Source organism: Mustela putorius, unplaced genomic scaffold (assembly GCF_011764305.1).
Source record: "Mustela putorius furo isolate JIRA1106 unplaced genomic scaffold, ASM1176430v1.1 tig00000174_pilon_pilon_pilon, whole genome shotgun sequence".
Lineage (NCBI taxonomy): Eukaryota > Metazoa > Chordata > Mammalia > Carnivora > Mustelidae > Mustela > Mustela putorius.
In genome coordinates, this window is record NW_025421304.1 from 31,139,412 (window position 1) to 31,151,174 (window position 11,763).

At 54.0% G+C, this 11,763-nt stretch overlaps 1 long non-coding RNA gene and 1 other non-coding gene across 2 annotated transcripts; one reads left to right on the plus strand and one right to left on the minus strand.

The window, feature by feature from the left end:
* Window positions 1–461: 461 nt before the first annotated feature.
* TRNAM-CAU lies at window positions 462–534 on the minus strand. Its single transcript has one exon. It is a non-coding gene; the product is annotated as a tRNA-Met (tRNA).
* Window positions 535–6,647: 6,113 nt separating this feature from the next.
* On the plus strand, window positions 6,648–9,897 carry LOC101672258. Its single transcript, XR_201437.2, has 3 exons — window positions 6,648–6,736; window positions 7,359–7,483; window positions 9,593–9,897. It is a non-coding gene; the product is annotated as an uncharacterized LOC101672258 (long non-coding RNA).
* The last annotated feature ends 1,866 nt before the right edge of the window (window positions 9,898–11,763 follow it).

The window sequence follows — 11,763 nt, forward strand, 5'->3', positions numbered from 1 at the left end:
TCCTGGGCCACGTCGGGGGCGCCCCCGCCCTGAGCGCCCAGGTCCTCCCCCACCACACCTGGGCGGGCTCTTGAAAGCGGGGTCTGGGATGGAGCGAGGACACAGTCTCCGGAGACAGCCGGAACCGAACATAGAGACCTGGTTCTGCTCCGAGTCAAGTTGGGGCAAAGCGAGGGGTCCAGGAGACGCGGTTTCGCAAGTGCTGCAAAAGCAGGCGCACCACTCGGCCTCGCTCTGTCCCTCTCCCCGCTGTCGCGACAGCACGGCGAGTTTTCTCACTTACGGCTTTTTATTCTTGGGAGGGGGCCGTGGCCCTTGGCTTGCGTTCCCGCTGAGTGAGGTCCCGGGCAGCTGGGGTCTCCGCTCCTCCGTCCGCGGCGTCTCGGTGTCCGGGGGGCTTCAATGCACCGTCGCGGCAAGTTTTTCTGCACCCGGTGCATTGGAGCGCGGCAAAACCCTCCTGCCCTCTCTGAGGCTCGAACTCAGGACCTTCAGATTATGGGACTGACGCGCTGCCCACTGCGCTAAGAGGGCCACGGCGGCGCATTTCTTTTTATCGCTAAAGGGACGTGTCTACGGCCCCTACCGCCGCCTGAGCCACCTTCACAGGTCGGTCTCTCCCTGCAGACCCGGGGGTCCCTGCCCCGCGGCGGACCCCACGCGGCTGGCTTGTACCGACACGCGGGGGAGGAGGGTCGCTCCTGGGAGAGGAGCGGTTTCCGCGGAGAGAACGCGCGCCGAGCCGCGGCGCTCCAGGCAGGTGCCCAGGCTGCGAGGGGGACCCCGCCGGCGCGCTCGGGCACTCGGAGGGCGCGCGCCTGGCTCGGGTGCGGACAGGTGAGAGGGGGCCTTCGAGTCCAGGTGTCAGTCCAGAGGGCGGGGGCGGGAGGGAGCACCTAGGGCTTGGCGGGGCTGATCTTCTGGGACAGAGGCTGCGGGTGGGCGGCAGGGGGCGCCCCCGAGTAGGGGGGGGTAGGGCCCCGGTTGCAGGCGTGGGGGGCGGAGCGGATGACGGGAGAGCCGGGCATGAAGACTCCAGGCTTGGTCCTGGGTTCGGGGTGGGAGAGAGGTAGGGCAAGGGAGAAAAGATTTCAGAGGACTCTTGGGATGTGAATTCGGGAGGGAAGCACAGGGAAGAAGCTCTGGTAACTTTGCACTTGCCGGTATTTTTGTATTTTCTTTTCAATGATTTGCTCCCTTGTTACATATAAGGGTATCTCATCTGGAAGGTCAGAAGGCTGGCACCATGGCCCCAGCAGGGTTTTAAGTTTCATTGTAACAAGATGGGTGAGTGGCAGAACATACAACCATCCCTAGAAAGGCTTTCCTTCCTTATTCCTTTTTTTTTTTTTTTCTTTCCCCTCTTCCTTATTCCTGAAGGGAAATTTCTGCTGCAGATGCCCAGACAGAAGGCTCCCAAGGAATCATTCATTGCCTGTCCCTGTACCCAGCGATTATTACAGGTAAGATGACTACGTTGGACTTGTCAGCTTATTTGCTCCCCAGCTCTTGTGGGATTCATGCTTTCACCCGAGTAGCAATATATTTTCATATCTGGTAGGACTGGCCCCTTCCCCCTCCTTGCGCCTTGAAGGGTTTTGGTGCTCCATGGCAAACAGGTTTCAAGTCACTCTTGTAACACGGTTCACACGGATTCCCTCTTATTTCCCTGATTTCCCATCCTGTGCTTCCAGATTGTTCTCAGTTGTTCCCTCTGTGTCAGTTCTGTTTCCTGTCTTGACTGGGTGATCCAGGGATAGGAGCTGACCCACCTCTAAGTGCGCCACATTCAGAAGGATGGGTGGCAGGGCTCTGGGCCCCACCCCAAGCCACTCTCTGCTGCCATCTCCTGCCCAGACTCAAGAGCCGGTGCACTGAGCAACGAGTACTGCATGGACAGTCCACGGCTTGGGTTTTCTCGCAGCTGCTACCCAACCTTGACTTTGTGGCTTCCCCTCCTTTTCATCCTGGGGTGGCACAAACTCTGCCCCAAGAATAGGAGGCTGAATCTGACAGGGAAGGGCTTTTCGGGGGGCGGGGGGGTATCAGAGCCGTGAAGCCAGAGTTCCCTCTACCTCTCCCACCTTGAGAAGTTGCAGAGGGGAGGACACACTTTGTTCTAGGAGTCTCTCTAAACATGCTTTGCAAGGTGTCCCCATGCCCAGGCTTGAGCTGTTTCTCACTGTCCTTTAGGGGAAATAGCCATTAGGGCCGTGCAGTGGTAAGACAGACCCTTGGCCTCCCAGCCAGGTGAGACGTACTGTCCATCCAGGGCCTTCCTGCCTTCCTCCCGTCTGCCTGCTCCTCCTAATCTGTTTCCTGGGCTCCTCCTGCACAGCAGCCTGAGACCAGCAGAGATGCTTTTCTCTCTCCATCACTTCTTCGAAACCTTTGCTATTCCCCTAAGATGATTGCTCTTTCTTTGGGGCAGAGGTGGGTATGGAATCTTCTGGATCCTCGGCAGCAGGTATATAAGAACTAGTTTTAGCTTATTGATAGGCCTGAGAGGGGAGGGCCTGAGAGGAGAGGCAGGTGCAGTGGGAGGGGTGGGGGGTGGGGGCTTATTGTGAAGAGTCAGTATTGGGAGACCCCCCCCCCCGCCAGGACTTGGGTGGGCAAGAGTGAGGAGCTGAGGGGAAAAGCAGGCCCCAGGGAATGTGAGGGGAGTCTCGGCCTTCTTTCTTTCCCTGGGGCTTTCTTACTGGCTTCTTCATGACTAAAATCATTCCCTCTTCACACTTAGCTCAGCTGTGATGCCTCCCACGAGCCCCTCCCTTGATTCGCTGGTGCGTATTTGGTCCTCCCTTCTGTTCCCCTCCAGCCCTCTGGGTGCTGCCCAGCACCTTATCACCTCCGAGGAGACAGACAGGTTTATCTTCTCACATCCGGTCTCCTCGGCGTCCATCCCAGGACCTCGGCCATGAATGAAGAGCCATTCTCTCTAGCTGTCCTGCAGTCCGTGATTTCGGGGATGCAGGGAGGAAAAACTACTTTGTGTATGTTGGGTCCCTGATAGACTTCGTTGACAGGGTCCTGGGGATTCGGCAGGAGGGCACTAGCAAATCAACTAGAACCTTCTGCCCTGGCAGGGAGGGTCAGGGTCTTGAAATCCACCAGCATGCAAAGTGAAGCCTTTCAGGGTCCCAGGAAGGGATGACTGCAGTTTTCCAGTCCTTCCGCCAGGGGGCAGCCTTGCATCGCCTCTAACATCCAAATGGTTTGCATTGAATGCCAGGAGCCTTGCCTATGAGACCTGGCCTCTCTGGTCTCTGTTTTGGCTTTGACCAGCTGCAGGATCCACAGAAACTCTCTTCACTTTCTGGATTTGTTTCTCCTCTATGAAGGAACAGGGCCAATCCCTTCCATCTTATTCTAGGTTACCAGCATCCCATAAATTCCCTGAGCGTGGCCATGCCTCCGGGGTGGGGGACCTAAGTCCTTTGCCGTCTACTTCTCATAATGCCCTTACAAGACCAGGTCTTGGAGACAGCCGTGCACGGCTGCTGGAGTGAGGGGCCTCTGTTCGTCTCCAGGTCGGCCGTGATGGGTGACCTTGACCTCTCTATTCCCATAAAGTGGTGACTACACCTGCACCGGCCTCGCCAGGCTGCAGCCTCCAACCTAGCATGGACAGGCAGCCGTGGTGACTGTTATCACTGATTGTTCGAGCACTGTGAGTCGGAGGACCTTTCTGGCTTTGCTGAGCTCCGCTGCTCACTGCCTGGTGTGGAGGGTCCAGCATTCTCAAGGGCTTCTGCTAGGGAACAGGAGCAGCTCCCCCCCCCCCAGAGCTGCACCACCCGAGTCCCCTTGGTTCTAGTCCCCTGGTTTCCAAACCTGGCTGCCCATCAAAATAACAGGAATGCTTGTTATTCACCCACAAGAAAAGTACTTATTTAAAGCGTTAAATTCATCATCAATTTCTGAGTTACTTGTAGAGCTGAGAGGAGCTAAACTGAGAAGGTCATTGGGTAGGAGGGACGTGTTCAGGCAGTGGTCTTTGTAGTGGTCAGTTTTTGAAAAACCCCAAACCTCAGATTGTTGTCTGCGTGCCCTTTCTTGGACAAAAGGAAATTCTTAACTTGGGGAAGGTGCATATTGCGTCTTCTCAGTAGGTCTCAGGGAACTAACTGTGTGTGGAATCCTTGGGGGGGGTGGGGCTCAGGGGCTCCTCCTGGGTGGGGATGTGCTGGAGCTCCCTGGTGGACGGGGCGTCTTTGTTTTGGGATGTTCATGGGAATCACAGAGATGACAGGTGGCCTGTGACATCCACTCTTTCAAGGAGAAGGATTTCTTTCTTTCTTTCTTTCTTTTTTTTAAGATTTTTATTTATTTATTTGACAGACAGAGATCATAAGTAGGCAGAGAGGCAGGCAGAGAGAGAGGAGGAAGCAGGCTCCCTGCTGAGCAGAAAGCCCCATGCGGGGCTTGATCCCAGGACCCTGGGATCATGACCTGAGCCAAAGGTAGAGGCTTTAACCCACTGAGCCACCCAGGCGCCCCAAGGAGAAGGATTTCTTATATCTATTGGTGGGACCCCAGCTGGGCGAGCCAGGAGGAGGCCTGCCATTCACTTGACACCCCATGTGACTCCTAGGAACTGTTTTTGGGGCTTCTGGTCCATGTGGAAGGCAGGAAGAATAAGACCCCACAGATTGGCTTCTTGTTGATGTCGCCAGATGTCACCTGTGCTGATGGTGGGCCAGAGGAACTCTCTGGCCATTGGGGGTACCTTCTAGGAAGTTTCTGGTGACTTCTTACTTCTTGGAGTTGTTTTGAGGGATGGGGTTTGTTGATAGTAAGATTCGTATGAAAAATAAACTTGCTAGAATATCCAGGGAAACATTGCAATGTTGAAAAGGGGGAGGGTCCATTAGTGCTTGTTCACCAGACATTAAAGCAAAAAGTAAATCCTCTGTAATTAGAACAGCGTGGCCGTGGCACATGAGTAGACCAGTGGGATAGAACAGAAAGTGCAGAAATAAACCTACGTACAAAAGGAAATTGAGTGTGGGATAAAGGTGGCATCTCGAATCTCAGAGGCGATGATCGCCTTTTTAATAAATGGTGCTGGGAAATGGGGCAGGTATTTCAAAAGAGAATTAAATTCATAGGTCACATCGCATGTAAGAGTGCACTCAGATGGTTCATGAATGTAGAAGTAAAAAAAAAAATGAAACCATATAAGTACTAGTGTGAAAAGAAAAAGCACAGGTACATTCTACTTAAGCTCCATGTAAGGAAAGGATTTCAAACACCATTAAGTCCAAAGACAACTAAAAAATAGGGAGAAAATATTTGCAACACCCAAAACTAAGGGCTTCTCGACAAAGATGGAGAGCTTACGCTCCCTAATACATAGAGAACTCTGGAGAACTGAGGGGCAGAGGATGAAATCTCTGAGGGGCAGACGATGAAATCTCCAAAGGAAAAATAGAAAAAGACTTGAACAGGCAGTTTGCACACACGCCCGAAGACCATGGTCCGCAAACATGGGACATGGTGAGTAAGCGCATTCACTCGCCCGAGATCCGTCGGTTCCAACAGCTGAGTGCCGGGTGCTGCCCTGGCTTGGCTCCTGGAAAGTGGAAAGGACATTACTGAGCAACTGACGAAATGTGAGCGCTGTCTGGGAATTAGTTAGCATCTCCACGTTCATTCTCTGCTTTTGCTCCTGGCGTTCGCCGTTACCTAAGTGTTAACATCTGGAGAAGCTGGGTGAAGCGTGTGTGGGAGCTTGATTATTCAGTCGGAAAATTACTTAGAGAAAAGTTTTAAAAATTAAAAAAACAAACGGATAAAAGTGAGCGCCCTCTGGTCTCCCTCTAGAGATTCTTGTTAGTGGCTCTTAGAAAGGGGGCTATGGGGGTTCTATTTTTAACAAGCTCTTCTGGTATTCGGGTGCAAAGCCCCCTGGACCAGGTGGGCTGTAACATCTGTTTTATTCATTGGCGCAAGAAATGTTTGAGAGTCTCCAACCTCAATAAATAATCAATAAAACCTGCAGGCATAATGGCTGCCTGAGTTGGAGCACAGACCTGGGCCGTGGGTGTGCCAGGCAATTTCATGTTTCTCTGTCAGGAAATACATCTGATATTTTTTAAAAAATGTTAATTTTTTAAAAAAGATTTTTTTTATCTATTTGACAGAGAGCACAAGTAGGCAGAGAGGCAGGCAGAGAGAGAGGAGGAAGCAGGCTCCCTGCTGAGCAGAGAGCCAGATTCGAGGCTCGATCCCAGGACCCTGGGATCATGACCTGAGCCGAAGGCAGAGGCTTTAACCCACAGAGTCACTCACCCAGGTGCCCCAATTTTTTTTTTTAATCAAAGGCTCCCTATGGATCAGATACTTTCTGCATTAACTGAATCCCCGAATTCATTTACTCAAAATATATCGATGGCTTTGTGTGCCAGGCTGACCCCATTTTGTGGGGATGAAAAATGGAAGAAGAATCAGTTCCCGTCCCCAAGGAATTTATGATTCACTGGCTGAGACGTACTGGACCCTGGGAAATAACGCTAACAGACGCCGGAGTGTGGTCAAGTCTCAGGGGGGCTTGGATTTGAGCTGGGCTGCAGATGGCGGTTGGTCAGTTGGAATGTGGGGAAAGGGAACAGCCTGAGAGGCAGTTGGGGGGGTTGGTTCCAAGCAGAGAGGACCGTTGGGAGAATGAGAAGGCTGCTGGAGAGGGATAACTCAAGGGGACAGCTTCAGGTCTGAGATGACTCGATGAAAGGTAGTGCTATCTACCAAAATAGTGGAGCCGGGAGGGCTTGCTGGTTTGAGATAGGCGAGTCTCCCTTACCTTGCTTGGGTCTGTGAGGGGCCCCTGAGGACCCTACATTGGGGGCAGGAGACCAGCATGGCCACGCTGAACTAGCCTTCTGGAGAGAGTGGACCCAGTGCTCTTTGGGCGGGGGGGGTGGGGTGGCAGAGGCTGGAGGGAAGAGTCAGGCACTTGGAACTGGTTGGGTTTCAGGGCAAGACAGACGTCCGTGTGCATATATTTCCCTGGCCTTTGAAAATATGGGTCTGTTGAAAGGAAAAGAGGGAGACTCAAAACAGACTGGCCCCCCGCACCTGCCAGGGAAGGGGTTATGGAGAGAGAAGGCGTGTCTCGAGGGTCCTGGGTGGGGCCATGTGCACCGGGGCTTAGGAGAGGGGTGTTTGATCCAGTAACCCCCCTTCTGACCCCTATTGTGTGCATGGGGGAGCTCTGTCCTTCATGAGTTTTCTCGCCTTAAAATCCGGAAGGAACACAACACGTCTGGAAAGCACTGTGGTAGGATTAAATGGCTCACATATGTAAAGTGACTTCAGGTTGTGTGCAGGACTTATAAATGCTACCATTTAATTAGGGGTCAGGAGGAGACTGAAGAAGGAGCAAGTCCAGGGGCTGCAGAGGCTTCCCAAGCCCTGGGAAGAGTGAGTCCTAAGAAGTGGAATGGAGTCGTCCTGATTTCAAGCAGCGGTTACATGCCAGGTAGGGAAGGCATATAGCATAGACAGTCCTTACTCTAACCTCAGGAGCGATTTTTTGGTTACCATCTCCAGTCTATGCTGAAACAGGCTGAAGATACAAGAGTGTGACTTCCATATTCTGTTCTGATCTGGACTCTTGAGTATTAAGTGGCCCTTGGGTTAAAGGTTGGCCGCCTCTGGAGATGGTCATTTGCAGGATGTGTTTAAGTGCTGAGGCTCTGCTAAGTGCAGGTGACCTTAAGCTGTCCCCACCCTCCCTAGCTGGAGTGCAGGTTGATCATAGCTCCTGCAGAGAGACTGGCCATCCTTTGTCCTGATAGTCTCTAGAAGTACACTTACTATGTCTCTTTCCTGCATCCAACCTTCTAGCTGCCATCTGGGAAATCGCTCCTTGAGATGTCCCACATCCGGCGGACTCTTCCTGAGCCTTCCTGCTCCAAGTCTTTTCTCCTGACTCTCCTGACTCTGCCTGTCCCACCCGTGCAGAACCCGCCACCGTTGCCCATAGGGACCACACCCCTTCCTCCCCACTTCCTCTGGCCTTAAAAGGGGCCAGAGTGAACTTGATCCTTCCTCTGAACTTGTAGAGAAACTTCCCTCAGCATGACTCCTTTATACCTTTCTTGCTTCCCCGGGAGGATTTTTCTGTTTCTTCAGCTGGTTTAGACTTTGCTGAGTTCCCTGGGTAAGAAACATCTCCCAGGGATTGAATTCTCAAGTGTCCGGATTGTGGACAGGTTTGTGCAGGATTCAGGAAACCCAAGTGTTCATCAGCAGGGCTGAGGTAAGAGGCCTGGGAGAGTCCCGTGGATCCCGGCAGACGTGGACCTGGCCAGAGCGGCCAGCCAGGAGAGGTGGGTAGATTCTTGAGGTGGACAGCCACTGTGAGCCATGGTGAGTTAGGAGGGAGAGCAGGAGGAAGGAAGAGGAAGCAGTTGGGACAAGGGATGACTGAGGAGGGGCGTTGGCTGTGTCTGTTCCCGCCCCCAGAAATGCCTTTCCATGTTCTTCTGCCTCCCTCCGTTTTCCTCTAGAGCCCCCGTATCTGCCGCTAGAGCACCCCATCCCCCAATCCATTTGCTTGGTACTGGGTCCCCCATCCCTCTGCACTCACTCCAGCAAATCCTTGCTTCCCTGTTTCCTTGGTTATCTGCTCACTCTGGAAACTCCACGGGGGCTGGAACAGTGGCTCACCATCTCTGGTTCTTAACGTACCAGAGCCCAGTGGCTGGGCTGCCGAAAGCCACCAGTATGTGATCCTGACCAGACACATTCAGGGATGCAGCAAGGGAGAGAAAGGAAATGATGGTGGGCATGAGCTTCCCGTTAACAGGGATGCTGGCGGTTCCTCTGGGGTTGTCTAGAGCGAAAGGAGAAACTCCCCCCGGGAGGGGGTATGCACTGAACCCCACCCTCAGCTTCCCTGGGCAGGGACCCAAAGAAATCTGTGAGGCCTACCTGAGGTTTGGGTTCCTTAGCAGTTAGGCAGCAGGGGGCGCTCTGGCCCCACCTAGAGCCCTACCTCGGCCACGCCAGTCCTCTCCCTCCTGCTGGGAAGTGCTGACCCCAGTGGCAGGATGCCCACAGGTGACACTGTAGCAGCTGGGAACCTAGGGCGGTTGGCTGGCTCCTCTTTGTGGGGCCAAGTGTGGGGAAAAAGACCCTCCTCTTCATACCCTCCAGCCCAGTCTAGGATGCAGACCATCCCCCAGATCATCCCGGGCTGTGGTGCTGCTCTGTGGAGCCTTCATGCTCTGTGGCTTTAGACATTGCCCTTAGGGGACCGGAGTCCAGAAAATCCACGTCCTCCTGCTGTGGGGACTGGCCCTACACCGGGTATTTCCCGTCCCCTTCCCAGACGCCACCCAGACACGACTACGGGGAAGAGCAAGCCAGGCAAGGAAAGAGCTGGGGCCTTGTAGGGAGGAGCCCCAGGCGGGGCGGATGGAGGCTGTGTTGCACACGGCAGATGGGGAAGGGCTGTCGCCCGGGGGTGGCGGCTGTTTTCTGAAACAAAAATTTTCCCATTGGAATACGACTATTTGCAAACTATTAGAAAAATGTGCCTGGGAAGACAGTTGGCTGGAACGCAGTCTCCTGCTTGTCACAGGCCTTCCGGGGACACGAAGGTGCCACGCTGGGTGGCTTTCCACAGGAAGCCGGTGGCGAGACTGGAGAATCCCAGAGGAGGAGTCCCATGCCCAGGTGTCGGAGCGCGGGCATCGATCTCGGCTGGAGGAGGAGAGTCCCCTCGGTCCCCGCACCGCAGGCAGCCCGCCCCACGTCCCCAGCCATCCCTTGCCATGGAACAAAAGCAGACACAGACTCCAGGACCAAGGAGAGGCTTAATGGAGGAAAAATGAGGACTCCTGGGGGCTCCGGTGATTCGTCGTTTCCAGAGGCTGACTGGCTGCGGGGGGGGGGGGGGCGGGGGGCGGCTGTGAGGAGCTCAGAGAGGGAGGAAGCCTGGCTGGGCGGCTTTGGTGCCCACAGATGCACAGGCCATGTGCCTGGGAGCTGACTTCGCTGGCTCCGTCAGTCGATCGCCGGGGTGGCAGGTGGTGTCCACAGGTGAGCGTGGTCGGAGATGACCAGGCGCTGACCCAGACTGCTGCTCGCTGCCTGGCCTGAGCCCAGGGTGGCCCCTGCCCCGCCCTGCCACTCAGGGGAGGTGGCACAGGGCCCTTTGCCTGCAGATGGGGCCTCCAGGGGAGGGCACTGCCTCCACATTGGTGGGTGTCCGCGCCCAGGCCAGTGCCTGTGGAGCTGCGGCCCTGCGCAGGGTGCTGTCACCATGCTGGCCCTCGAGTGGAGGGCGGCCCAGGAGCGTGAACCCCATGGAAAGCCAGCCTGGAGCTGGAGTGCCGGGGCCTCGTCTGCGGCTCTGCCACTTGCTGGCTGTGCCACCTTGGAAAAGTTTTCTTAAGGCTCTCTGTGCCCCAGTGTCATCCTCTGTCTCATGGTGATCATAACAGTCGTGACCCGGTTACTGGGCTGTGAGGTCTAAATGAGGTAATACGGGCCACAGGTTCTTTTGAGCAGGATTTCTTTTACTTAGAAGGATTTAAAAAAAAAAAAAATGGAATACTCCCTAAGAAGGGTTCCTGATCTCAGTATCTTTGGGTTCCTGATATTGTGGGGGCGGGGCGATGTGGAAGGGCATCAGGGGTTGAATGGCTTCAAGGACTCCTCCAGACCGCAAAGCCTTGTGTCTGTGCGTAAGTCACTTGCTCCTCCCTCCCCAGCACAGGTTCTATCTACTAAGATGCTCAGGGGGCGGCCCCTGACTGGAGATTGGATGCCTGGGGTGGGGGTGGGGGGTGGCTCAAGTGTCTTTATTTGAGACTAGCTTGTTTCTCAGCCTTGGTGCTATTGACATTTGGGGCCGGATGACTCTCTGCTGTGGGGTGCCGTCCTGTGCATTGTAGGATGATTAGCAGCATCTGTCGCTCTTTGCCAGGAGATGCCAGTTGTGACAATCAAAAATGTCTGCAGATGTTGCTAAATGTCCTCAAAGAGGGGAGAGGGGGACAGACTGCCTCTGCCGGAAAGCTCCTGCTTTGTCCAGTTTTCTAGGCAGCGAGCCCTCCCTAAGTAGACATTATTCACTGTCCTGAAATTTATAACAAAGTCACTTTTCTGAGCCTCCATTTGTCTGCGTCGCCCTGTGCACAGTCCCCATGGGGTCCAGTGAAAATCCTGGCAAAGGGTTTTTCAAAATTGGTGGACCGTGGGCTTTGCAAACCCCAGTCCCGTCTGATAGAAATTACTGGTTCCTTACTTAACCTGGCTGGGCAGCTGGATCAATTGGAACTTGGTTTTTATTATATTTCTTTTTCGCTCAAACCTAAAGGGTTTTTAGAGCGTTAAATGCAACATAAATCACTTAGTCCTTTACTATTAAAACCCGAGCTATGATGAAAATGGAACAGTTAATTCTGTGGAGAACAAGATCTTGAGGTAATCTTCTGTTGTGGTGAATACATTTTTTTTTTTTTTAAACCACAGACCTCAAATGGGTAGTTCCACATTCAGGGGAAAGGCCAGAGAAGGGAAGACCCAGCAAGAAACAGATGTGGAAAAGGAATCGGAAGCATGGGAGGTTCCCACTGTTTAGGGTTCCTGGCACAGGTACCCTCGTGTTTTTTCCCTAAATGCTGTGGAGCTTGCTTTGGGGCAGGTCCTTTCAGCCGTGGGTTTGCCAGCACCAAGGCCCCCTGTCTCGGGACCAGGGTGCCCAGGAGCGGGCATCAGAAGCAAGCTTTGGAAATGTTGGGGTTG